The sequence below is a fragment of the Parasteatoda tepidariorum genome, chromosome 2 (genome assembly GCF_043381705.1).
Source record: "Parasteatoda tepidariorum isolate YZ-2023 chromosome 2, CAS_Ptep_4.0, whole genome shotgun sequence".
Lineage (NCBI taxonomy): Eukaryota > Metazoa > Arthropoda > Arachnida > Araneae > Theridiidae > Parasteatoda > Parasteatoda tepidariorum.
In genome coordinates this window covers 20,471,993-20,486,809 of record NC_092205.1, presented here as the reverse complement: position 1 = coordinate 20,486,809, position 14,817 = coordinate 20,471,993, and the positions used below count along the sequence as shown (strand labels likewise).

Genomic DNA, 14,817 nt, shown 5'->3' with positions numbered 1-14,817 from the left:
TTTGCAGAAAATGAATAAACATTGTCTTCATTAGATCCAATAAATTTAAATCCTGAAACATAGTATTCTATTTATAAAATGTGTATTTAAATGTAAATAATAAAAACAATACAAAAAAGTTTTGAAATAATTAGGGTCAAAGCAAAGTAATAATAAATAAATCCTTTTTGAGATTATTTTACTTCAAATACAAGACAATCAAACTATATTTATAAAAAAAAGAAGTAAAATTTCAAATCAAAATAAATTCTGTAATATTATATTTTACAAACGTAAAGAAATTTTTTTATAGTAAATAAAAAAAATATTTATTTCAATTCATACTAGAATATTATAGCAAAAAATCAAATATTTCATTAATTTTTAACAAGGTTTTTTATTAGGTCAAATAAAAACAAATTCTGTAACACAGTAAATATATTAATTTAGAAAACAAATATGTTATATATTCGAGTATAAATTGACTTAAACCCTTAAAATGTTAAAAAAATCAGGGGGTTGACTTTAACACCGGTAATAAAGTCTGACATTCATTGATCATGAAATATCAATGCAATGAGATAAATATGATGCAATAAACAATGAGATAAATATGAATAACTTTATATTAATTTATGTCTTTCAAATCTCATGTTATTTTTAATATGTTACATACAATTACTTTTACATTTTCTCTCGTCATTTCCTTTACTTATAACGGTTTTTTTTTAGAAACATTACTTTAAATTTCATCTGAAAAAAAATTAAGAAAAAGTTAAGATAATTTATTCAAGAGTTTCAATATTTTTAACTTGAGAAAATTTTGCAGACTCAACAAATTTTTTTCTTCATATTTTTAAATTTTAGAAATTTTGTTTCTTCAGCAGTTGACTTAGACACCTGAAATACGAGAAATTTGCTACCTTGAATTAAAAAATAAGGGGTCAATGTATAAACCGGAATATATGGTAATTAATTTGTAAAATATAGAAAATCAACAAAAAACTCAAGTGATAAAAAGTTTCAAATTTGAGACATGCTAAAATAATAAAAAAATATTAAAATGCTTAAAAATAGTTTCAAAAAGAAGATTTCAACTAATAGCATATAAAATAAATACAACTTATTAAAACAAACTGACTTTGGTAATGTATTTTAACAAATAATTACAGAACAGAAAATAACAAGGTAGTTAAAATACAAAATATTTTAAATAAAATTAAAGCAAAACAACATGAATAAAGCACAACTAAAGGTAGGAATATAGACATACTATAGTTTCGGTTCTATAAACAAGAACTTTTCCACAGTGTCTTAACACCAAATGACAGTAAAATTGAAATACGTAAGTAAAATTGCAATGTGTAAGTAAGCCTAATTGTAAACACATGTAAGAAAAAAGAAACAAGGTAGTAAAGAAAACAGGTCTGATATCATTTGGCGAGAACCTCAGTGTTTATACATTAAATATATTAGATTTTCAAACAATGGGAAAAAATAAGATACTAAAAAATTGTTCACCAAATAATTAGAATTTTGCAAATATGGAATGATACCCATAAAATTAAAGCAAACATGAATAAAGCACAAATAAAGTATGTACTAAATGCATCTGTAATTGTGCTTCATTCACCTAGTTTTGCTTTAATTTTATGCTACACAGCATAAAGTGTACCCTATCTTCTGTTGGTTATCTTAAAGGACATCACTTCTGTGATGTGCAATTATATGACTCCTTAAGGAACTTTGAAAAGTAAAATTACTGTTACAAAATTTGCATAGAAATGGCCTTTCTCCTGAATGTATTCGCATATGGGTCTTCAAATTATATCTTCTGGAAAAACTTTTGGAACAAACGTCACATTTGTGTGACTTCTCCTTTTTGGGATCATTCACAAGTTTTTTCGAGTATGGTACCTTTGTCGCAGAAAGCGAGTCAACATAGTCTCCTTTAGGTCCAATAAAACCAAATCCTGAAACATAGTATTTTATTTATGGAAAGCGTAAAACATAAATAATAAAAAGAACATGAAATGGATTTTTTCAAAATAGTTTCTGATTTGGACGAAAGCAAAAGGAGCAATTTTGCGTCAAATGAGAAAATGTTTAAAGAGGTTCAAATCAACGAGAAAAATTATCTAATCAAATGAAATTTACTAATTTTACTTTCCAAATTATATAAGGAAAATAATTAAAAAATAAAAATAAATGTAATAAGAATGTTTAAGCATAATATGAAAGTTTTTTTTCATACAAATTTAACAATGTCTTCACTAGATCAACCAAAAACACATTTTTTTAATCCTATGCTTAGTTTCGGTCAATCAGCCACAGGCTGTCTAATAAAGAAGTGAAAAACCTGAAAAGGAAGAATCCTTATTGTCTTTATCTTTCAATTGGATGCCCACAAGAAGGTGTTGTCCATTCATAGAACTACCCACCCCCCTACAAAGAGAAGGAGGCAGAGGCCCCCATGACACTACTTTTGCGATACTGCAGGAGGTAATCATGACCAATCAACATTTGAAAACTGGCAACACCTATCTTCCTTGATAAAATAAGGTGTCTGTTTCTGATTGTTTGCTGTTTAACTACAAATGTCTTTATGATTTGCAGTTATAAAATTAGAATCATATTTAATACAGTATAAAATCTTGAAATTATCAAATCAAATTGGTAATATTTATCAAATAAGTACTATAAGGAAAAAAATACATAATAATTGTAAGACAAATTGATTAAAATACAAAAAAAAAGAAGAAAAAAATGCTTTAAAAATTAAATTCGATTATTAATTTTAATTTTGAAAAACAATTAAGATAGAAGACTGTTCTGTGTGCTGCAATTCATTAAATATATTCATATGATATTTTTATTTAATTGGTACTGCATGGGGTGAATGGTACCAAATTTAATAATAATTTGCAGCAAGCTATTAAACTCTTAATAAGTGGATTGATATACATCACTTACAAATCAACAGTTCAGAAAATGCAGCATTAGAAAGATATTTAAATAAATTTAAAATAACAGAAAGTTAACCTCATTTGACAAAACTTATATTTTTTCAAAATTTAATTATTGAATGATCTCCTAATAAATCCCCTAGAAAAAAATCTAAAATGGCACCATTTAATCTTAATCTATCCAAGAATTTAAAGTTTTATTTGATTGGTTATTGAAAACTGAAGTTTAGGTTACAAAACTTTTATAGAACTGGTCTTTTCAGTGAATGCGTCTGCATATAGGTCTTCAAATTATACCCTCTGGAGAAACTTTTAAAGCAAATATTGTCGCGAAATTATTGTTTTCTGTTCATTCCTATGTTTCTTCATTCAAGAAGAGTGCCCTTTATTTGGTACTCTTGTCGAATACCTAATAGAGGGTACCCCAACATAAACGCAGCCTGCAATATACTTGATTTGTAAAATAGGTATTCAAAACAAGCAAAAAAAGTAAAGAACTTGAATCTTTGTTAACAATTTGCACAAAAATAAAAATTTATTAAAATTAAAGTCTTTGTAGAATACATTTTTGAAAAAAAAATTTCATTCATGCTTTAAGTGAATTAAGAGAATAATGAGGTAAATTATAAATACTTTTTATTCAAATAATTCAAACTTTTTTTTCCCTTTAAAAAAAACTAATTTTTTTATACACACAACCACAAACTTACAATTATAAAGATGAATGAACATTGGTAACATTATTTTAAAAAAAGTAATGGAGTAAAAAATAAATATTTTTATTTGAATAATTTAAATTTTTAATAGATATTAAAGAAACTTTTCATTTTTTTAAGTACATTAAACCCACAATTAAAGAACAAAGAGGTCAATAACCATTGATTAAATGAATAATGAAACAAATCATAAAAATGCACCACATCAATAAAAAGTTGTTTTTTTTAGAAAATAAAACTAACATTTCTAGCTTCTTCGGAAATATTGAAATGAACAATTAATAAAAGCTTTTCCAACAACTAAAAACCCCAGATTAACTGCAAAATCAAACAGTCTAGCTAATGCTAAAAATTCATAAATTGATTAAAAATGTTCTCCAAGCATTTTATGTTAGTTGCATTCATGTTTTTATGTAATTGATTAACCAAGCATTTTATGTAATTGAAGTTTTCAAACTACACAATGTTGTTACAAATCATATATCATAGCATATCCCTTAACTCATTTACCATAACAAAAAATGAAAATTAGGAAGTATTGTTTGAATTCTTAGATGGATAGAATATCACAGGGACATATTATTATTAATATTTAATGTAAAGCTTAAGACAATTCTGTATGAGATCTTTGTCATAATACATTAATGAATTATACATATTAAAGTATAGTTTAATTAAATATAATATATTAACTTTTTATACATGAAAAGTAAATAGTATTTTGAAATGTTACACAAAAAGCATTATTCATAAAGTTTGTAAGTGACCGTAAATTAATTAAAATACATTGACAATATTTTTCATTTTTACTGATTTTATAATATTATCTTTTATATGATTGATTATATTTCATTATTTTATTTTTGCCAATTAAAAAATTTGCCATTTACACTAAAAATTTCATATTTACTTCTTTATCATAATTTGTAAAAATATCACACGATAAAAAAGAGCAAAGCATAATTAAAGAGAAAATTCGGAAAATCACCAAATAAATTTATTTTGAACAAAACATTTTAATGTTAAACATTTTAANCATTATCTTTTATATTATTGATTATATTTCATAATTTTATTTTTGCTAATTAAAAAATTTGCCATTTACGCTAAAGATTTCATATTTACTTCCTTATCATAATTTGTAAAAATATTACACGATGAAAAAGAGCAAAACATAATTAAAGAAAAAATTCGGAAAATCACCAAATAAATTTATTTTGAACAAAACATTTTAATGTTAAACAATTTAATTTGAATATCAGGTACTAAACATACTTACAAATTAAATTCTATGAAAAAAAGTTTACATTATAAGAAATATTAAGTATTTTAGCAAAGCAAAATCTTAAAAATAAGGTTTTATTGTTTACATTATGCAAAGCTTTGTTTAAAAATAAATAACACAAAAAATTCAAATAACTTTAAATACTATTAGTTTAAATTAAAATGCATGAATTTAAAAATAACATACAATAAAACGAAGTACATACAAATCACATAACATTATAACACAACAAACAATTTATAATAAATACTTAAAATATTTTTAAAAATTTTTCTTTTTTAATATCTTTATGCAAGATTAGAATACAATTGAAGAACTTAGAGAAGAAAGTATTATTTATAATTAATTTTCAATGTTTAACAAAACATTGTCTATGAACTGTAAATATAAAATATTAACTTTGTCCAGTTTTGAAATGATATTTAATGGTATAAGATGCTTTGTGAAAAGATTCCTAATGTTTTTTTGTGCACATTCATTCAAAAATTGATTTTTTCTAATTCTCCAGAAAATCATTTAACACACTTTTCTTTATAAGTTTTTCAATTGGCATTTTATATCATTCAATTTAAAACAAAAATAAATTATAAAGAAACCTGTATTTTCCCATAACAAAACATACTACTAAAAAATATATGAAGAAAACACTAGTTCGCTAAAATAGCTAAAACAATGTATCTAACTAAAAGTGGAACCGTAAAATAAAAGAGGGATACTTAATGAATTATTTGCTTTCATGATTGTTATTAAAAAACCATGTTAATATTTTAAAAAATTAACGCATATTTTTCTTTAAAAAAAACTTGTGGCAGCAAAACATATTTTTTTTGCAAGTGAATTGCATAAGATAAACTAGTGTTTTACATTTAAAAAACTATAAGTTAATAATCACTGCAGAAAATTGTCATAAAAGGTAATCCCTTTTATTACCTGACTTATGGTTTCCATACAATAGTGCCAGGGAGTACATCTAATTTGCTATTTTTATTTTAAAGCAAAATTACATGTTCTTCAGATTTGTAAGACTGCCAACCAAAAATATATAGAGATGATGCCAATTTTTAAACAATCAAATTTTTCCATAAATAAAACTCATCATTTTTTAATAACTTAAATGAGCAGAAATTAAAAGCAGAAAAATGTTGCTGATTGTTAGAAGTATTTTGGAAAATTTAATTTTAGTTAGGAGCTTTTATATTTAGAACATTCAAAATGGACAGATATATTTCAGTCCTATGCTATTAAAAGTGAAAGTCTAAAAACCAATGGATACTTTGAAAAAAATTTTTTTTTAATTCTAATTGTATGTAACAATTCTGTGTTAATACATATTCCTTTAAAACATTCTTTTAATTAAATAATTTAAAACAGTTAAAATTAACATCCTAGCAAAAACCACATCCCTTTATGAATCAAAGTTATTAATTAATATAAAAATTTATTTATATTCATCACTAAAACGAATAATTTCCTGCTCTCATAGGATTACCTTATTTTTAATAAAAGGTTTATTATGAGTAGCTTGACGAAGTGCAATGAAAAGAATGGTAAGTATTTTTAATTATTATTATTTTACACACTTTGCATTTACTTTCTAGATTACCATTTAGACAGATATTTGAAAATATTTTTGACGATATCTTAGTTTTTTTTCCAGATGAATAATATAACTAGTTCATTCAACTCATTTTAAATTACAAGAGTGAATATAAAAAGATACATAATAAAACGAAAGAATTAATTTGATACTTCTATTTACAATAGTTCAAACTTAAATATACATATAGAAACTGTAACAAATGTAACATTACTTCAAGAATTTTAAATTCTCAATACCTATCTAATTTATCAACTAGATATCAATTCTGAATGTTGAGTAAATAAGTGATTCTTATAACACTGGCGGTATCTAAATTTTTGAGAACATATATCACATTTAAATGGCTTTTCACCAGTATGAATAAGATTGTGTCTTTTTAAGTTAGAAAATTTATTGGTTTTATAAGAGCAATGCACACAAGTATATCTTCTGAATTCATATTTAGTTCTGAAAAAAGGCCAACCTGCAAAAGAATATTTAAAACGTTTATAAAAAGTATACAACATCTATAATATCTGTTTTTCAGTTAGTTCAAAACACATTAAGAGGGCACTATACCAAGGAAGAAATTTCTCATGGTAAATTCTATTTAACCTTCATTGGTATTTTAAAGATTTAAAGAAAATTGAGTTCAGGCAAATCTAGAGTAAGCAATGAAGCTTCAAATGCTAAAAATATTTTTTCAAGATGAAAACAATCAATTACAGGGTTACTTCTCCAACTCTCTCTTGCCATAATTTGTGTATCGACATTTTGAATAAAAAAATTTTTTTTTCAGCACATGAAACTTCAAGGTTTACTCCAGATTTACATGAACTTTCTTTCCTTAGGTTACTTATGAAGTAGAAAAATAATTCATCATGAAGAGTATCTCCCACAGTATAGCATCCTCTTAAATACTCAGAGTAAACAAATGAAAATTTCATATAAGGTATAATGTATCAACAACTTCATCAATTTAATCATAAAAACATGGTTAAATTGAAAGAAGGCTGAAATTAAAATTCACTTCTAGACAATTATTTCACATTAAATACATGGCAAATGAATATGACGCGTTAATGTATTACACATACAATATAAGATAAAGCTTTTGAAATACTGTATATAAGTATTTACATATATGATGATACGACGTGAGTAAATGATAAAAATGCCATATGTTAGAATAAAAAATAAAAGACAATGTAGTAATACATTTTTTAGCATTGAATTAAAGTATGTGATATATATTTTTTCTTTTTTTGGAAGTAAAAAATGCTTTTTTTTTTATTTCAGTTAACTTTGTTACAATAGATTGAGTCTGACTGTTCTACATTTATGAAGAGAATAAAGTTATTGATGATGATAGAAGTTTATACAAAACAAATATTTTCATCTATAAGTTAAAAGTTAGGTTACATTAAGTGAGTAAATTCTATTAAAACATTATCAATAAGGAAATAACAAATATTTACACAGTACTATAATCAAAGAAGTTCAATATTGGAATTTATAAATATACTGATGGCTAAAAATGTTTTATAGCTAACTATACTCTGATAATGAATTTTTATTTTGAATTCAGAACCTCAGCTTCTACACATAAAGAAAATTACTTGGTTGAAAAAACGAAGGACTTGAGAAAGCTTTTCTTTAAAAAAAATTACATTTATAACTAAACAGTAATAATAGATAGCAAATGACTATAATCAATTCATATGATTTTAAAAAATCATAACACTTTTATAAAACGTTTTTTATCATTCTAAAACTAAAATGTATCTAAGATTTCACGGCTCACTTTTTAAGAGGGTTGTAGTACAAGTTAGTTTTTTCAAGTAATATTGGATTAACAGATCAGGTCAATAAATTAATAGAATATGCAGTATATATGCATGTGAAAACATTTAATACCTGTGAATCTTAACCATTCATATAGCCTTAAATATGATTGCAAAAAACATTGAAAAATTATATCACAATGCAAGTAGGTTTCCTCTATTTGTTTATATGACCTTATTTATTTGTTTATATCATATTTCGATTTAAAATTAACATCCCTATAAATTAATTTTCAAAATAAAATGAATAAAATAAAATCTAACTAAACTGAATGATGAGAAGATTCTGGTGTCATTTTAAACAAGGAAGAAAAAGGGCATTTTAAAACAGATTTCATCGGTAAATAGAATGAGCACTTATCTGCACAATAAATGAGTTATAACTCAGGACTAGATTTTGAGGACAATAACAATTTCCGACTTTTCTTTTGAGGACAATCACAATTTCAGTGGCTACCCCCCTTTTTTTTAAAAAAAAATAATAATTTAATTTTGATGCAATTTTGAAATATTTTTTCAATTTTAGAATGTTTTTTTTTTTTAAAATCTAGGACATTTTGGAAAACTTTTGCAGTACTAACTCAATTTTTTCAATTTTAGAATGTTTTTTTTTAAAATCTAGGACATTTTGGAAAACTTTTGCAGTACTAACTCATTCTTACAATTTTCATGCATTTTAACTGAGTTTAATGCATCACAGTCCCCAAGAAAAAGATAATCATTGAAAGGAGGTATTGATTAAGATTAAAATCCAGAAATAACTTCTGCTGTTGTTGTTGACGTATGCCTGTTTAGGCAGAGGGGGTGCGATTGTTCTTGTTTTAATATAATGACGTTTAAAATAACTTCTAAATAAATTAATAGAATATGTTCAAAAATATATTCTAAATGAGTGTTATAACAAACAACTGACAGTTAAAGTAAATGAGTGGAAAAAATAACAGCACTTCCATCAATTAATTTTAAGTTCTTAAACTAAAATGTATTAAAAATAAATTAAAGGATTCCATGACTTAATGACAAATGACTTTTCAACAAAGAAAACAACTTGAATTTTTCAGAACAAAATTCACAGGTAAATGGGTTACTAGAATGTATTCTTAAGTGTGCATGTAAATTATGCCTGTGATTGAACCGTTTTTGACAGAAAGAGCACTCAAATGATCTAGTTTGAGTATGAATTAGTTCATGACTTCTTAAATGAGCAACTTTGTCAGTTCTATAAGTACATAGTTGACACGTGTATTTCTTTAATACATTTTTTTCTACACTAGGAAGATAAAATTGAGTCAAGCCAGGCAAGAGAACTGAGGTGGAGGAGTCAAAGTCATTATTACAGGACGTTACAGACACATCTCCTGCAAATATAAAATGAAAACTCTAACTTAATCATAAACAAATATGCATTTTTTCATCAGTATAATTTGCTTTAAAAGGGCTTTCCCCCAAATCCCAATAATGTAGATCAGTTAATGGGAAAAATATTTGTTTTTACTTTAATAAAAACATGCTATTGCAGAGTAGAAACTAAGAAAATATATTTAATAGTCTTAAGAACTAGCTTAGCTCATCACTTAAGGTTAAGGAAGCATGTAAGACAGTGGGAAAGAAAAAAGATGGCTGAAGAAACAGTAGAAAGAAGAGAAAGAGCTTTGTTTTCTAAGAATTATTCAAGGAGAATGATGAAACACTGGTTTAGCTGGAAGATGTGCAGATGCTCTCTTCTTCAAAATGACTTGTTTTACTTCCAGTTATTGAAGAAAAAGAAGATTTGTGAATGAACAGTAGAAAGTCAAGAATAGGCTTTGCTTTCTTAGAATTATTCACAAGGTTGATAAAAATCTGGCTTAGCTTTAATTTTCACAAAAATAAAGATGGCTTGCATCATTCCCAGTAAGTGACAGTATAGCAATTAAACATAAAAACAGGATTGAAAAATAATTTAAATCTTAAAGCATTAAATTTAAAAAAAAGTTATGAAAGTATAATAGTGATAAAAATAAGATAATGAACTTGTACAGCAAGGTATCGAAAAGAGTGCAAAACTAGTCACTTGCTATCCCAAACTCCGACACAATAAAACTGATTACTAAGAAATGCCATTTTATATACAACTGTGGTTTGCATTACTGGGAGTTTTTAATTAAATAAAAGTTTTAAAAATAGATAAAATAGCAGATGATCTTCAATTAGTTGATCTTTACGTACAAATTTCGAATAAATACTTTAACATTACATACAAGTATTTACATGTATTTAAAATAAAGACACTAATTGATATCAATAACAAAATAAAATCTGCAGGGTATGGTATTTCTTAAAACATATTTTTAATATTTTAAAAGTGCATATAAAAGTAATTTTTATTTCATTGCAAATCAAGATTTAAAGGTATGTGTCACTACATTTAATAATTTATATTTGGTATAATACATAAATATTATGTACATAATTGCAAAATTAACTGTTAAGAATTTTTTTTTTTTTAATTATTATCTGCAGAACCATAACATAAGGAAAAAGTTAGTTACTTGATAGTTTTTATCCATGTCATGCCAAAAAACCAAACCCTGCACAATAAATAAATATTTACAAAGAGTTAAATAACCTACGCTTAATTTTTTAAAATTATTGAATATTTTCATGTTAAAAAAACTGTAATAGGTAAATAATACAATAAAAATATAACATGTGTAATATGCATAAATGCAAGATAAAATACACAACAAATTCATCAGATTTAACACCTTTATGATAAAATTTCTACTTCCCATCTTTTAAGTCTGAAAAAAGAAAAGTTTATAATTATATTTTTCTTAAAAAAATAATTATGTAATATATGACTAGTTAGTATTACAAGAAACTTTGCAGAAAACTCACTAAGCATAAAAACTTCTTCGTAACAAAATCTCTCTCTTAATAGGTCAATATTTACTTCTAATTCCCAGCATAAACATCTAACAATTTACATCAACTGATTTTATTATTCAAATATATAATGTTAAAACATTCATTAAAAGACTTCAGTCACTGATTTAATTAAATCAGAAAAGAAAGTAATAAACATAAAAGAAAATATTTACACACAAAGAGTATTAATTTGTACAATAAATAAGTATCAACATAAGTTCAAAAATTGGTCATGGGGATTGTCCATGTCAGCATTTGTTTCCATCAACTATAATCATCAGGGTTCTTTCAACTTGCAAAAAATAAGAAATAAATACATAGAGAATTGTCCATTGGTGGCAAAAAATTGGTCCCTTCAATGATGTTTCGAGTGCAACTGTTCGCTTTCTGCCAAAATTGGTTTAATTATTTGACGCAGATACCAATAAATAAATCTTATCAAGGACCATTTGTGACTTTTCTTTAATGCATCTTTCTTTAGCCAAAAAAATATATTAAGATACTGACAATATATTTCAGTATTAGTACCTGTTCAAGTCATCTACAATTCCCCAACAGATTTGCACAAAGTTAAAAAGAAAAATATATGCAGTGGTTTGCCCAGGGGTTGTTTCTTTTTTCTTCTGCTTTATTTTAGTTTCTCACAAACTGACAATAAGACAAAAAATAACAAATGGAAATTTAAGAAAAAATTCAGGTGCTAATTTTATAATTTGAAGAAAATTATTTAAGTTGAAGGATGAATTTATAGACATATAAAAATGCAGGAAGAATATTTTCATTTCAAATAAAAAGTATAAATGGGTCATTTTCTACGAATAGACTATTTTCAAGTAGTTAAAACACTAAAAAAAAACATATTTATTAATTATTAGAAATTTAGAATTTTTTGTCATAAGGTACTTGACAAGAAAAACAAAGCAGTCATATTTAATATTAAAAAAGAAAGAAAAAACTTAAATTATTATAAAATTTTTATTAAGGCGAAAGAATTGATAATAAGATGCAAAAATAATACTTTTAGTCATAAACATGTTTAAAATAAGAATTTTAGTTTACGTCAGCCTTTCATCGCTGTAAAAAATAACAGAGCGAAATAAGAATATCCTTTTTAAATAGTCTTTAAAAATATTTAAATCAATCCTGCACAAAAGTTTCATTTTCTCACAATGAGAGAATGATAAAAGTGTGGGGAAAACTATTTGCTTTTTAAGTTTATACCCAATAACAAAATAACAATAAATATTCTAAAACTATCCCATAAAAAGAAATAAACATATTTATCAATACATTTTAGGAAAATAAATTTATAAATTACAAAATACCATACTTTCACAATGAGAGAATAAGTGAGGAAATGAGAAAATAATCATTATTTGCTTTTGAAGTTCATAAGATTTCTGTATCGTGATCTGTGGCAGAATAATCGGCAAGTCTTGGTAATTTCCGGGCAGCGGCCCGCGAGCATCACAGAAAGGGAAGAACTTGAAAGGTATAACTCGTAACCAACCCCTGGCAAACATCTACAAGTTTTTTTTTAAAAAATTCGTAAGTTTAAAATCTATTTGGCACCTTGGCGATAGTAGTTGGCGCGACAGATCACAATACGGAAATATCCCCAAGTTTATTCCCATATGTAAAATATTTATCTTATTCGAGGACAAAACACTTATTTATACATTTTTAGAAATTAACTTTAAAAATTTAAGGAAGGGAATGAACTTTATCTAATTTGCTTTCTAACTTTACCACTGCTCATTCTAGGCAGAAAAAAGGGCAGGGTGCAAAAGTTTAAAAAGAAGGGCATTATTATTCTAAAAAGGCAATAATTTCTTTCCATGTTCTTTACACGTTCTATTAAAAAACATTGTCAATTTTTTTTTTACTTTACTAAAAGTAGCAAAGCAATCTTATTAATTACTAATTTTTATTAATAAATTAACATATATATATCGAGTTTATGAGCTAATTAGCTTAGTAATTTATTTAAAATGCATGCACATATTAATAAATAATAAATTTACGTTTTTTAGTGTTTGTAGTTATGATTTAATTAAAATGATTAATAATAATTATGATCTAATGATAGTGAAGTAACTGCAAACTAAGACAAGTGCAACAAAGGGGTGTAATGGCTATTTTTCCTTTCTCATATAAATCTACGTATTGACAGCAATGAAAAACTAAATAAAAAGAGTTGAAAATAACAAAAGTTTAAGAAATCCATTGTAGATTTTGGGGAAAAAATAAAGAACGGTTGAGTATAAAGGGCAAAAAGTGTATGGAATCTATTACATCAGGGCACTAATTTACTTCAGAGGCAACAGGGTGGATTCTTTTGACTAAAAGGGCAGCAGGGTGCTGCACCCTGTTCACCCTGCCTAAAATGAGCTCTGACTTTACAATTAATAATTATTTTTACACACTTAAGAACATCTGATCATCCATTCTATTGAAATTATGTTTTTCAGTTTTATCAGAACATGTTCGTAAAACATAGACACTGTTTCTACCCAAATGATGCAATCAGTCTGAATTGCTAAACAGGTGAAATGAATTACCAGTGTTTCGCTAAAAAAATACACATTTAAAGATTAAAAACTTAATTTCATTTCAAAGAAACAACGATAAAAGTGTTAAGGTTAAAAGAAAAAAGTTGAACAAGAAAAGCATAGGTATTTCACTGAGAAATGCTTTTTGTATTTGTATAGGTGTTAAAAGTTGCCAGTGAAGGAATGCGATGTCATAGGTTAAAAAATACAAAAATATTTATTTCAAAACTACTTCAAACTTATGAAATAAGTTAATAAAGACATATTCAAACTATAGATTAAACAAAAAACTCATTTTTCTAAATAAAAAACTGAACTATCCTTTATTTACATCATTTTAGCCCATTCCCAGAGAATCACCTAAATAGTTAAGATCTATAATTCACATAAATAAATTATTGAATAAGTTCAAACATTAAAACCCATATTTTATGCAGATAAACATCGAAGACATTTAGCAACCGATGCATACATTACATATAGTTTAAATGAATTATAAAAAGTAAGAAGAAATTTCAAAGTAAAAAATGTCACTAGAAAATATTTTTGTCGGAAAAAGAGAAATTGTTCTTGCATGCACTGAAAAGACTTTTTAATATGAATCTATAAAAGCGTTGTAGTTTTAAACACTTGCCGGAAAAAAAACAACAATGAATAAATATGAGTCTTTATCACTTTACAGACAACACAACCGAAACAAACACAACTAACAGACAGGCCGCAAGATTTACGATTACGATGATTAGAGCGTGTACGATTATTGAAAAGAAGAAGAACTATGAGCTAAACGTTTTATTACTCTTAGCAAGCTATAAGCATGTAACTTATTGTATTATGAGCTCAAAAAATAATCAACTACAACAAAAAACAGATGAAGTGGCATTGATTGTAAACAAACAATCAATTGCGGATGCCTGGGTGGCGAGGTTGTCATAGACTTAACATAGGGAAGTTTATAAATAAAGTGTTTTTAACTTATATTCTGA

At 25.4% G+C, this 14,817-nt stretch overlaps 1 long non-coding RNA gene across 2 annotated transcripts; it reads right to left on the bottom strand.

Annotated features, from left to right (window-relative positions):
• Nucleotides 1–58: 58 nt before the first annotated feature.
• LOC139424952 (uncharacterized) lies at nt 59–14,777 on the bottom strand. 2 transcript variants are annotated; one of them, XR_011636100.1, is made up of 3 exons: nt 11,250–14,777; nt 6,783–9,727; nt 59–1,952 (listed from the first exon to the last, which is right to left on the bottom strand). It is a non-coding gene; the product is annotated as an uncharacterized lncRNA (long non-coding RNA). The 2 variants fall into 2 exon arrangements; XR_011636101.1 differs by lacking the exon at nt 11,250–14,777 and adding an exon at nt 11,117–11,179.
• Between the last annotated feature and the right edge of the window lie 40 nt (nt 14,778–14,817).